Source organism: Sceloporus undulatus, chromosome 3, assembly GCF_019175285.1.
Source record: "Sceloporus undulatus isolate JIND9_A2432 ecotype Alabama chromosome 3, SceUnd_v1.1, whole genome shotgun sequence".
Lineage (NCBI taxonomy): Eukaryota > Metazoa > Chordata > Lepidosauria > Squamata > Phrynosomatidae > Sceloporus > Sceloporus undulatus.
The window spans coordinates 212,307,714-212,320,347 of NC_056524.1; the positions used below are offsets into that span (position 1 = coordinate 212,307,714).

The 12,634-nt window shown below is 42.6% G+C and overlaps 1 protein-coding gene across 2 annotated transcripts in view; it reads right to left on the minus strand.

The window, feature by feature from the left end:
* Window positions 1-12,634, minus strand: part of KCNIP2 (potassium voltage-gated channel interacting protein 2) — a 169,108-nt gene that overhangs the window by 122,718 nt on the left and 33,756 nt on the right. The window lies entirely within an intron of this gene.

Below are 12,634 nucleotides of genomic sequence, written 5' to 3' on the forward strand. Positions count from 1 at the left end.
GTTACAGTTCCCCCAGCTTGTGCCCACACCTAGCACTGCTCCAAGTGAGGGTCACCTGGTTCCCTCTTTACTTGCTTTTAACTAAACCTTAAAATTATTCATACCCATTAGGCATTTTAACCAGAGCCCTCAGGGATATGTTTTAGCCTGCTGTTGTTGGCAGCGTTTTTATCACATTAAGTTTTTACTGTTAATGATCTATTTGCTTTAATTATTATGGCATTTTTTCTTTTCTTTTCTTTTTTACATTTTGGTATCAGATCACACAAAGTTCAACATGTCAGCAATTTTGTAGTTGTTTTGAAGAATTTGGGGGCACTTTTTGCAATATTCTATTTAGAAGAGGTTTTTTAAAAATTAAAATTTACTTAAGAGTAACAGGTCAGCAGTGTAGTACCAGCATGTTACAATTAACATAATGAGTAACATGTTTCCTTAAAATGAATAAATTTAAGTAAAGCTAAGTTTAATAAATTGATTTTTAAAAATGTAATTCCAAGGGTTTAAAATTTCATCAGACCTGAATCAGGCAGAGGACCTGGAATTCAGTTTTCTCTCCCAGCATGCCACAGGCCTGGCCCTTATCCTCACCACCATCACCACGGCTTTTATTTTAAAAGCTTAAAAATGGACACAGTGAATGTACTTGCTAGTAACGTATCTGCATGCTTAACATACGATCTGCTTCAGCGCTAACAGGTGTGAGATTTTCCTGTTGAAACTGTATAGCTACAATGGCTAGTTTGTGCATGGAATGGACACATCAGTTTTGCTATCAATGAGATTGGGCTTCAGCCTTCACCTGAAAATATATACAAAATTATCCCTAGTTTCCAGGATAGCAAAACTTGAGCAATGGGTTAACAGTTGTGGGTTTGGGAGTGAAAATTAGCTGGAATGGTCTTTAATGAACAGAAAACCAGGGACACAGGAGGAAGTGATCTTCAGCTAGTGACAGGCAAAGCTGAAGTCCCTTGAGAGAAAGCCTCAAACCACATTTGCATCTGAAAACAAATGAGCAAGCCAAATGTCTTGGTACTGTCACACTCTAGCTAGGATATAGTCTATTAAACTGGACAAAGTGGCAATATTCATTCCATGTTTCTGGTTGTGTTGCTTGCAAGCAAATGCAGGCATTTCAGTGTTCTCCTGCTATTTTATAATCAAGTCTATTTTCTCTCAGTGTGCTTGTGTGGTGTAGTGTGGTCTGTTTGACTAGGACACTGGGAGACCAGGGTTTGAAACCATGCTCAGCTATGGAAACCCACTGGGTGGCCTTGGGCAAGGCATAATTTCTCAGAGGTAAGCAAGGTTAAACCCTTTCTGAGCAAATCTTGCTTTAGGGTTGCCACAAGGCAGAAATGTCTTGAAGGCACACAACAACAAATGTCTGTGTTGGTTAGAAAGAACAGAAAGAAAGAAAAAAGAAGGTTCTGGTGCTGTCACCTCCAAACAGCTGAGAGAAGACTCTGTTTCAGACCATTAGTGCACCACAACATAGCAAGGAAATCTAAGTGTCAAAATAACAACAACAATATTTTTCTTTCCTACCTCTCATCAAGGATCGAGATGAGGTACAACATGTTAAAATATACAACACAATTAAAAAAGAAAAAAACACATAAAACTAACAGTTAAAATACAATACAATAATACCATTAAATACATTCATATTAATGCATTCTTTAAATATATATAAATTAAAAAGTCATGACTTAAAATTGACTGGGTAGGCCTACTAGAAGAGAAGTGTCTTTAATGTTGTTTTGAATGCTATCAGCGTTTTCAGCTGTCCTACATATCTTCTAGCAGGTCATGCAACAGTCGGAGGACAGCAAATGAAAAAAGTGTCCCCACACCTTTGTTAGTGTACCTGAGGGGCACTGTTGCCTCACAGACAGAGCAGCAGGCTAGAACAAGTTCTCCTGAGTATCAAAATGTAGGTGTAATACCAGGGTTATAGCTCAGTAAAGAAAACTTTGGGTTCAGGCAGTTGAAAGGAAAAAGGCTTAAAAATATTGCTTTTTTATACCACAACTCCAAGAAATCCTAGGCAGCATGAAGAGGGGATTATGGGGATTGTACTCCAACATACAGTAGTCACATTTCTCAGTTCTGGAAATGTGGCTCACCACAGTTCTCCACAGCACCCTGTGAAATTGCAGCCAACTGGGACAATTCTATTTGTCACACCATTGCACTCAGCTGTTGCATTAGAGGAGGACAGATAGCTAGCAGCAGCAAAACCATAAACATTAAAATGGGAAGATGGGAAGAGGAGTACCAGGTAGGCTCATATTGAGATTTAAAGCCTCAGGGAGAGGAAGCTATTGTTTTCTTGTTCTGATACAGCTTTGGTAAAAACAGTGCAGCAACAGCATCAGCCCATATTAAAAGGAGCATGATGTTTTAGTGCAGGGGTCGGCAACCCCCGGCCCACGGAGGCGGCAGGACCGGCCCCAGCCCGGTCCTGCTGCCGCCTCCTCCTCCTCCTCCACCTCCTCCTCTGTCCCAGGCTGCACGGCCCTCCTCCTCCTCCACTGCGCAGATGAGGAAGAGGAGGGCCACGCGGCCTGGGGCAGAGGAGGCAAAGGGGGAAGCCCCGCGCCGCCCTCCCCGTGCAGGCCCGCACCGCCCTCCTCGCCTCCCCGCACGGGCCTGCACCGCCCTCCCTGCCTCCCTGCGCAGGCCCGTGCCCACACCTCCTTCTCCTCTGCCTCCTCTGCCCCACCCCCAGGCCGCGCGGCGCATGGAGGAGGGGGGAAGAGGAGGAGGAAGAGGAGGAGGGGGAAGGGAAGAAGGAAGAGGAGGATGAGGAGAAGGAAGAGGAGGAGGCGGGAGCAGAAGGAAGAAGAGGAGGAGGAGGAGGGGGGAAGAGAAGAAGGAAGAGGAGGAAGAAGAGAAGGAAGAGGAGGAGGGGGGAGCAGAAAGAGGAGGAGGAGGAAGAGGAGGAAGGAAGAGGTGGTGAGTGGCCAGAGGCCTCAAGGTTTTTTAAATTTTTATTTTGGGTGCTTTTAATGATAACAAGTCTCCCTTGGTTTGACAATGATAGTGTGATGATGATGATGATGATGATGATGATGATGATGATGATGATGATGATGTGAGTCAGCTTGAGAGGCATGCAGGCACTGTTTCTTAAGCCGAGAGAGTGTCACCTTCCAAAGTGTGTTTTGAGTGCTTTTAATGCTAACAAGTCTCTCTTGCTTTGACAATGATAGTGTGATGATGATGATGATGATGACAATGATAATGATATGAGTCAGCTTGAGAGGCATGCACACACTGTTTCTAAAGCTAAGAGAGTGTGACTTTCCAAAGTGCCTTTTCTGTGTGTTTTTGGTTCTTTAATGGTGATATTGATATCAGAAAGCCTCTGAGGCAAGGCCAATGTAAATTGCTGTGATTTTTACAAACTCATGCGTAGTGAAGAAAAACCAAAGTCCTTTGACCAAGTACACACTTCTGAGAAGTACACTTGGTGCAAGAACGGTGAAACCGTTGACATGTTCAATATGCATAGCCATGTTAAACCATGCTAAGTGTTAAACCCAAGGGGTTTGGTTATGAAATAAGCCTCTGAAATATGCAAGAGGCCATGTTAAGTAAAGCCATGTGAAATGCACAACTGTGCTGTTGTGTGTGTTTTGGAATGCAGATTGGGGGTGTTTGGCCAGAAAGGGACCGAGGAAGAGAGGGTGGGCACACGCCTCCTCCTCCCCACGGGGCTTCAGAGGAAGCTCCGCCCCTGGTGTGTGGCTCCACCCCCGGAGGGTTGAAGCTCTGCCCCCAGCATGCGGCCCTGCCCCCAGAGGGTGGAAGCTCCACACACACACTGGCTTCGGCCCTCCAAGTTGTCTGAGGGACAGCAACCCGGCCCCCGGCTCAAAAAGGTTGCCTACCCCTGTTTTAGTGGAAAACTGGAAACACTCTACCATGTTATTAATAATACAAAACAGGTGAACCGGTATCCTGTTTAGGGATTAAGTCTTCATTAGTGGATTTACATATGCAGGAATTAGAACTGGTTAGTTTCATAATGTCATTATTATTATTATTATTATTATTATGCTTTATTTATATAGCGCTGTAGATTTGCACAGTGCTGTACATACAAACAATAAAATAGATAAGAGTAAACCTGCCCAGGGCGAACAATCTAAGAAATAATAGCACGATACATATAAATAATACATAACAATACAGGAAAGAGTTCAATAAATCAGGCAACAAATTAAGAACGTCAAATAGCAAATAATAGTCACACAATGCCTGGGAACACTTCTGTGAACATGATGGTCTTCAACTCAGTTTTGAAACTGGTTAAAGAAGTGATGAGCCGTGTTTGTGGGGGAAGAAGGTTCCAGGGGCAGCAAGTGAAAAGGGACGAATCCGGGACGGGGCAGAGAAAATCCTGGGCTGAGACAGCAGACCTTGACTACCAGAACGGAGGGCCTGGGCGGGAATATCAGGAGAAAGAAGATCTGATAAATAAGGAGGGGCTAACCCATGGAGGGCTTTAAAAGTCAACAACAGAAGTTTATACTGAATACAGAAAGGGAGGGGGAGCCAGTGAAGGGATGACAACAAAGGAGAGATATGGTTAGAGCAGTGGACAGATGTAATAATGTGTGCAGCTGAATGCTGGACTGAAATTAAAGGATGGAGGTGAGAAAGAGGAAGCCCAGCCAGAAGGAGGTTTTGGCAATATTGTATAAAAAGAATGTACAAGCCTTAGATGTGGTCTTATACCCACCCTGAGGCAGATGTTGAGGCAAGGGAGGAACAAACAATCACCGGTCTTCAAGCAGCCCAGTCCCATAGTTAGATGTGGTCTGGATCTGGGGGATACACGACAGAGAAGAATAAAAAATAAAACCAAGACTACAGGCTTGCTGGACTGGTCGAACAGAAATGTCATCAACAAAAACAGAAAAGGTATTCAAGAGTAGACTTAGGTGGAAAAACAAGAAGCTCTGTTTTGGACATATTGAGCTTCAAGCGTCGATGCTGCATCCACTGAGAGACAGCTATAAGACAAGATGAAACTTGCTGTTCAAGACCCAGAGAAAGGTCAGGGGTGGAAAGATACAGCTGAGTGTCATCGGCATACAAATGATAGGAAAAGCCAAAAGAACTAATGAGTTTTCCTAGGGACAATGTGTAGAAAGAAAACAAAAGGGGACCCAGAACAGAGCCCTGGGGAACTCCAACAGATAACGGAAGAGAAGCGGAAGCCTGACCACCTGTGACCACTGCAAAAGATCTATCTGACAAATAAGATCTAAACCAGTCAAGAATAGAGTCTGAGTAGGGCTGCTGTTACGTTACTACACAGCACAGCAGAGCCGGCAAAGTGCCTAATATGCATTATGCACTGAAGCACACTGTGCAGGAGTGCACATTATAAAGCAATGCACATCAGTCCCGTAGAATCTCTGCAACTTATCTAAGTAAAGTTATGTTAAGTGAAAGATGATACTATATTCCAGCGGTGGACTTAAACATTCCTTTTCCACAATAAAATCTAGTTATTCTGCAACAGCATTTGTTTTCACTTCTGGTTAGCTGCAGCTAGTTGTATACAGGGAGTGATGATGACAGATAAATTGGGTAGTTAGTTGGAGGGCAAATGATTTTTCAGCAGGATGTGATTGGCAATCAATTGCGGGTAAATTCATAAAAAAAAATTAAAAATTCAGGATTGGACACAGATTGAATAATTTGCTTCATCTGGTATGATTTAGATGAACAACTAATTAGTTTGCATTCTGTGAGGTTTAAATTCTAATAAGCATGTCTAAGTTTGCATCTGAGAGTCAGCATGACATAGTGGTTTAGGTGTTAGATTATAAATCTGGGGATCAAGGTTCGATTCCCAGATCAGCCATGAAACCCACTAAGTCACAGAATCACAGAGTTGGAAGAGACCTCAACGGGCATCCAGTCCAACCCCCTGCTATGCAGGATTACCCAGTCAAAGCACCCATGATAGATGGCCATTCAGCCTCTGTTTAAAGACCTCCAAAGAAAGAGACTCCAACACACTCTGAAACAGTGTATTCTACTGTTGAACAGTTCTTACTGTCAGGAAGCTTTTCCTACTATTGAGGTGGAATCTCTTTTCCTGTACAGTATTTTGAATCCATTGCTCTGTTACCCCAAGACCAGGCACATGACCACCCCTCATATTTGATATTAAAAGGGACACTGGGGTGAGTGATTCGGGAATGACCCCACTGCGGAAACACCACATCATATTTGAAAATCCAGTTGGATTTGCATCTATGCTTATAAATTAGCATATGCAAACTAGTGTTCACTTTTGCCTTCTTTTTCATTGGTATATATCCCCTTTTTCTTAATGATACCTAATAAGTGACCATCCATTTAGTCAGCAGAACCAAACACTCATGTAATGATGACAACTTAAACTGTGTTAGTAATCTTTATGCAGGAAATCTGCATATTTACTTAGGAGCCAAATGCAAGGGAAATGGGTTGGACTCTCTTTTTACCAGTCTAAACTCATGACAAAAAGTTTTATCCAGGTTCGTTTTAGCTGATTTTTTGGTGTTTTTTTTTAAGATAGCTACCAGACCAAAAAAATGTGCATTTCTGTTCCAAGGGAAAAAAATGTACTTCCAGAAATTCATATCATGTGAACGTTTCTCATCCTTCTGCCAATAAAACTTCTTTCTGACTCAGAAGAGGGTTCAACACTGTTTGCAAGATAAAGAAAATTGATTTAGACCACGAGGACCATCTTCTTTAAAAGAAATGTGATGTTTTGAATGTTGTGATGACCAGTAATGATGTCAGAAAATATCTAGTATGGCATTCTCTGGGACTGTTGTACTGCCTTTGTGCATCTGTTTTTTGTTTCTTGTTCTTGCCGCATGTGATGCCTGAATATAATGTTTCTGCATTAATGCTGTCAAATCCTCTGTTATGAACATTTTCTGCCACTCTGTGTAGGCTTCTAAATGTCGTGGAATGTGACTCTAAACAACAAAGTAGTCACATACATATATAGACACAAGGAAAATGCATAGGTACATACAGTGCATGAATATTACAATCACTTATTCACAACAATATTTCCCAGAGGATATCCCTGAGTCCCTAGGCATGTAGTTCCCAAACTTTTTCCATCCCCTTTCCTCTTCAGCAACAACCCTAGTGCCTATTTTTTGATATTACGTCTACTGTTCTACTCCAAATTCAAAACAACCAACCTAGCACTATAAACAAGTATATGTACTTCACAAATAAAATGTAACTTTGGTGCAGGACAGATGGTCCCAAAGCGCTGTGCTGCCGCCGGTCCCTAACCCTAGCACGGAGTGGTGGCAGACCAGTGGGTGCATCCCGTGTACAAGAGCACCGTCATTTTGATGTAAGCGATGCACAACATATCCACATAGCTGTGCAGCACTTGCATTAGCGCACTTGTGACGTCCGCCTGGCGGTTAAAAAAGAACCCAGTTTTTGGTGGTTCCCTCCAGAGGGAAATAAGCCGCCGGCAGGCCACCCTTTTGGGGGCGGTCTGTCCCGGGCCTTTGTAAAACAAATTATTTAATATTTTTACGAATTTGAAAAAATAAATTTATATCTCATCTTTAAAGTATTGTCTTCATGGTTTTAATGGGATGGATGTACTTGGTGCAAGGATATTAGTTTTTCAGAATCATGCTGGAAGACATTATGAAGAGGTCTTAGAGCCGCACGTTCAGTAATTTTCAGTCTGTCTCTTTGTGTGGAAAGAAGATAGGTATTGCACTGAATCCTCACTCTACTAAATATGAAGTTGAGAAGGCAGTACAGTATGCCTTGACTTTGTTCCACAGCTCAGAATTGCAGGCAATTTTTTTTTTAAATTAGGTAACCAAAAATCTGGCCTTAACATTGTCATTTTGGAGTGAAATCAGTTAGTTCTCTGCTACTTCTGTTTCCTCAGTGCTGATATCTAGGAATGGAGTGATCACCAAACTGGTATTTTAAGTAAAAAATGATTGTGAAAATTATCAAACAAGTCTATTTACAAAAACTAAAGTCTGATATGCCCTTAGAATAATAGAAGCATAGATTTGGAAGAAACCACAAGGGCCATCCAGTCGCCTCCTGCCATACAGAAATACAGAAATACTGTACAATCAAAGCACTCCTGACAGATGGCCAGCCAATCTCTACTTAAATACTGCCAAAGAAAGAGACTCCACCACACTCAAAAGCAGCATATTTCACTATCAAATAGCTTTTATTCCTAATGTTTACGTAGAATATATCTACCTGTACAATTGGTCCTCTATTTTTGTGGGGGATCCATTCCAGACCCCCCCATGCGAAAATGGAGACTCGCACATATTCAAGCCCATAGGCTTGAATTGGGCGGGGGGGGGGGGCTGTGTGCAGCATGGATCTCAGATCTGTAAGTTAGGAGGGGCAACTGAATCTGTTGCTCCAATGATCCAGTCTCAGAAGCAGCAGAAAACAAGCTTGCTCCATCTTCAGTATGACATCCTGTAAATTTTTAAACATAGCTGTCATGTCACCGCTTAACCTTCTCTTCTCCAGGCTAAACATGTCCAGCTCCCTGAGCCACTCATCATAGGGTATGGTTTCTGGACTTTTTAACATTTTGGTCACTATCCTCTGGACACATTTCAGCTTGTCAAGTATCCTTCCTGAATTGTGGTGCGCAGAACTTTTATTTCTCCAATTAAGAGAGGCTGAGAAACTGGAAGTTAATTTCTGCAGCCTTTTCTGCAGGATGTACAACCCTTTGTGTGTGTGTGTGTGTGTGTGTATGAGCCATCCGTCAACTTATGGCGACCTCATTAATTACACTGGGTTTTCAGAGGTAGTTTTGCCAATTGAAATACAAGGTAAAATACAGCCTACAGAACTTTCATTGGTGGTCTCCCTTCAAAATATTAACCAGGGGTGATCCTAATTAGCTTCTAGGATCAGATAAGATCTGATGCGTTTTAGAGTATTTATGTATTAATGATACAGTATTAGTGATATCGATACAAGATTATGGAGAAACAGAAAGCAAGGAAAAGGCATTATTTTTAAGCAAGTGTGTTCTAGATCCTGAAATAATTACAAAGACTGAATTTCTGGCTGGAAATAAGGTACAGTAATTGAAATATTAAAGTGAAAAGTTGCCACTTTTAACTTCTTCAAGAACACCTGAAGTTAGAAGCCAAAACAAGTCCCTTGAAGACTTTATAACTTTTATTTATAACAGTTCTTTATAACATTTCTGATATCAGTCACCCTAGGAAATAAGTATAGATTATATCTATCCTCATCGCACCCCCACACTGCTTGTCTGCTTGGGGCTTACCAGCAAAATGAGCAACCACTATCAGCAACTGCCCAAAACAGCAGCAAAAGCATCAGTTCCTCTCCTCCTGAGAGGCAGCCAACCCCATAGAGATTTCTGCAGAAGATGTTGCTGACACCTGCTAAGCAATAGCAGAAAGCTACCATGAGGCAGGAGCACAAGGAAGACAAGTGCAGGCACAGATAAACTGATGCCAAATGCTATGGAGAGTTGCCCTCCAGCCTTAGTGGACATACCTTGTCTACATGTGCTAGCACTTCCAAGCTGAGTCCACCAGATTTGGACAGGCTATTTCCTTGTGTTGGGTGCCCTCAGCGGCTACATGACTAAAACATATTATAAATATTAAATTGATAGCAAAGGTTGACTAGGGGTGAAGGAGAGCCATTCCGTGGGGTAACAGCCCCCAGGCCCTTCCCAAAATTATTGTTTTCCAGCCAATTTTTGGGTGATTTTTTAAAAACTGCCCCAAAGCTGCTAAAACTGCTTGAAAACGTGACAGTTTGCTTCCTGTAACTTTCTGGAAGCTGAATAGTGAGAGGTTCAGGACAGAAGAAGAAGAGTACTGATAACAGACATCAATTTATACCTGAGCAAATGCAGTCCTTCCTATATTCTTCAGATCCACAAAACAGGAAGCATTTCAATGTGTGATGTGTGCCAGAAACATCCAGAGCCATTTCCTTTTTAATTAACACCTTTGCAGCCCATCTCCTAAACCCAGAAAAGTGACAAAAGTACCTTCTTGGCTACCTGCTGGTCATGGGATTGGTTACAACTTGTTTGTGTGGGATGCCTAATTCCTTGGCTAAGCACCATGAAAATGGACAGAGGGGGAGAGGTCATTGTACAGTCAGCCCTCCATATTCTCACTCCACCCAAATAGTCCAAAAAACAAATCTTAATTTTGCCATGCTGTATATGGGACCAATTTACTATGCCATTGTATATAATGAGCATGCATGGATTTTGGCATCCATTGTAGTTCTGGAATCAAATCCCAGTGGATACCAAGGGCCCACTGTATTCCAGGGCTGGAAAGCCTCAGTTGTTGGATTGCAACTCCCATAATTATTAATCATTGTCAGGAGTGATTAGAGACACTAGAAGTTTTGGTTTAAAGCATCACATATTCCCCAAACTGCTATCACCTCACTTTCTTGAATCAAGGATGCCTTATATGTTGACTGTTCCCTGAGGAATTCTCAGTAACTTCTCTGCAGGGCCTTGCTGCTGTGTGACTTGTTTCTGATTTATGATGACCCTAAATAAAACCTATCATGGGGTTTTCTTGGCAAGATTTACTCAGAGAGAGTTTGCCTTTGCCTACTCTAGGGTTGAGATAGTGTGACTTGCCCAAGGTCATCCAGTGGCTTTTTATGGTGGAGCACAGATTCAAACACTGATCTCCAGGGTCATAGTCCAACACTCAAGCCACTGACTACACCATGCTGGCTCTCTCTGCAGGATCTACATAATATATATTTTGCCCCATAAGATGTCATTGTAGGTTACCTTTGAATTATGCATTTGCAAACGGAAGGAATGCACAACCAGCTTTAAACGCAGTCCTCAGCCCCCCTCTGCCATTGTGTTATATGTCTGTGTGTGCAATCACCTGCATGCACACATGTGCATGTGCCATTTCCTGCAAAAGATTGCTATTTCCACCCAGGTGCTGGCAAGAAGGAAATAAAGCCTGTAACAGGTTCACTGGGGGAGGGGCAAAAACCTCTCAGGCTGAAAGGGTTGTATACCCCTGCCTAAAAAAGATGATAATGAAAACGATCTGCCTTCGCTGCTAGAAATTTTAGCTCTTCCAGACCAGGCAGTTTATCGTCCTCTGGCTTCCCGCATGGCCAGAGATAGAGAAAATAAAAATGCAGTACTACTGCTCAGATAGGAGCATTCTTCACTGGCCTACCTCCCAAAGCAGTTCTGGCATGCCACACTCCCAGCTTTCAATTTAGACAGGTTTAAGGGAAGTGCATGACAAGTTTATGGTGGACACTATCAGTGTCTGCTATTCACTATGAGTTATATATGTCTTCCAAGATTAGAAGTACCCAGTCTCTCAATATGAGGTGCTAGAGAAAATGAAAGGGAAGGTGGTATTATGACACTCCTGTCCTTGTGAACTTTCCAAAGGCTACTGCTTGGCCACTGTGAGAAGCACTATGCTGGACACTATGCTCTGTTCCAGAAAGGCTCTTGTTATGCCTTTGGGCCTTTGTGCTATTCAGTTGGAAGGCAGTGCTATTTGCATGCATGCACACACACGCGCATGCACACACTATCTCAGCAAAATATGGGGAAATTCAGCAGCATCACAGGGCAAAAGCATGGTTGCCTGGCCCATCAGAATATCTGAAAACATGTTGCAACACTGATGCATAAAAGCAGGACTTCCTGCTGGCTGGAAGATTCTGGGCACTGTAATGCAAAAAAAAAAAAAAGTAACTCTTCTGTGCCCTGATGTACTTTCATATCTTCACTTGTCCTACAGAACCTTAATTCAGAACCACATAGAGTTTCCTTTTCCTCCTTAACAACCAGGCTGTGTTCCTTATGAAACTGAGCACATATGAGCTGTACAGAAAATTATACTGGGAAGCATTAACTCTTCATCAAGGGAACCTGCCTGTACTGTACTCCACCACCTCCCTCTCCCCTTCCCCAGTATATACACACACCTTTCTTTGTTAATTACAGGCTGCCAGAATTCCCAGGGCAATACAGTTTGCTTTTATTGTCGTCTAATTAAATAACTGTGGAAGTGTGAGGCCATTAGCACTTCATTAGTTCAAGTTAATCACATTATTTAGTGAGTCAGGGAGTAGGAAAGGCTGGGGGTACCAAGGGATGCTTCCAGGTGAAAAAGAAACATCCATCAGGCAAGAGTAAAGAGGGAAAGAAGGCTTCTGCTGCACCCTATTCAGGGTGACATCCTTCCTCCTACCCATATTTAGCATGCTACCGGGGTAAGACCAAGGCACAAGTCCAAAACAGAAAGAGCAGGAGAGTCCCCAAAATTAGTAGGGCTGGATTCCCACATTTTGGAAAGAAATCGAACACAATTCCATCTAAAGAGCTACCCCAAGAAGACAAGTTTCATGGCTAAAATTGCCCCACTATACCCCCACATTCCAAGACATTCTTAATGGCAACTTCTTTCGCAAACATGCCACTTTCTCAGCACCATGGCAGCTAGTGACCCCATCATTGGTGAATCTGGTGGGTTGGTGAATCTGGTCTGAGTTTTCAATCAAAGTTTAAAGG